The sequence below is a fragment of the Adiantum capillus-veneris genome, chromosome 28 (genome assembly GCF_014529385.1).
Source record: "Adiantum capillus-veneris isolate H3 chromosome 28, ASM1452938v2, whole genome shotgun sequence".
Classification (NCBI taxonomy): domain Eukaryota; kingdom Viridiplantae; phylum Streptophyta; class Polypodiopsida; order Polypodiales; family Pteridaceae; genus Adiantum; species Adiantum capillus-veneris.
In genome coordinates, this window is record NC_140958.1 from 119,835,905 (window position 1) to 119,836,726 (window position 822).

Consider the following 822-nt stretch of genomic DNA (forward strand, 5'->3'; position numbering starts at 1 on the left):
TCTCTCTCTCTCTCTCTCTCTCTCTCTCTCTCTCTTCCTCGTCCTCAGACTTAAGATTGAGAAGAGGAGAGCAAGGAGCCAAAAAGCAAGGAAAGGGCATGCAATTCAGGGGATTCTCTCTCTACAAGTAGCTCTGAAAGACGCTCGACCGAGCAAAGTAGGGCAATCAAAGAGAGTCTCGAGAGCTCTTGACAACATGGAAAGAAAAACTTGAGGCTTATTGCTGGTAACCAAAGCAACAGAAGAAGCGTAAGAGCAGGTAAGGAAGGCTAAGGGAGATCAGAGAAGCAAGGGATAAAGCTTCGGATAGCAATTGAAGAGCAGGAGGGAGTTAAAGTGCAGAGCATGAGGGAGTTAAAGTGCAGACCATGAGGAAGTTAAAGTGCAGAGCATAAAGAGCAGGATAATCGATAATAATTGAGGCTTGATGATTGAGGCAGTGAACTGACTTGAAGCTTGCAGAATCTGATGAAACTTGAAGCAGACAAAGCGGCAAGAGATAATTACCATCATCGTCATCAGCTAGAGATTGATTTAATATTCTGTTATGTCCGGTGTCGTTAACACTAGGTTGGTAATTGGACACTTTTATGTCCTGGGACACTTTTATGTCCTGTTAAGTGACCATTTTCCTTGAATTATGTCAAGAGTTTCAAATTGGATTTTGAGGTGCTATCTGTCTAAAACAGTTGTCTCATGAGCTGAAAAAAACTCCACATTTTTTTGGAATATCAATTCCATGTTTAACCTTGTCCTTGCACAACATTTCACAACCTAAACTTTGTGAAAAAATGGATCCTGTTTTTGGCTTTTTTCAACTTT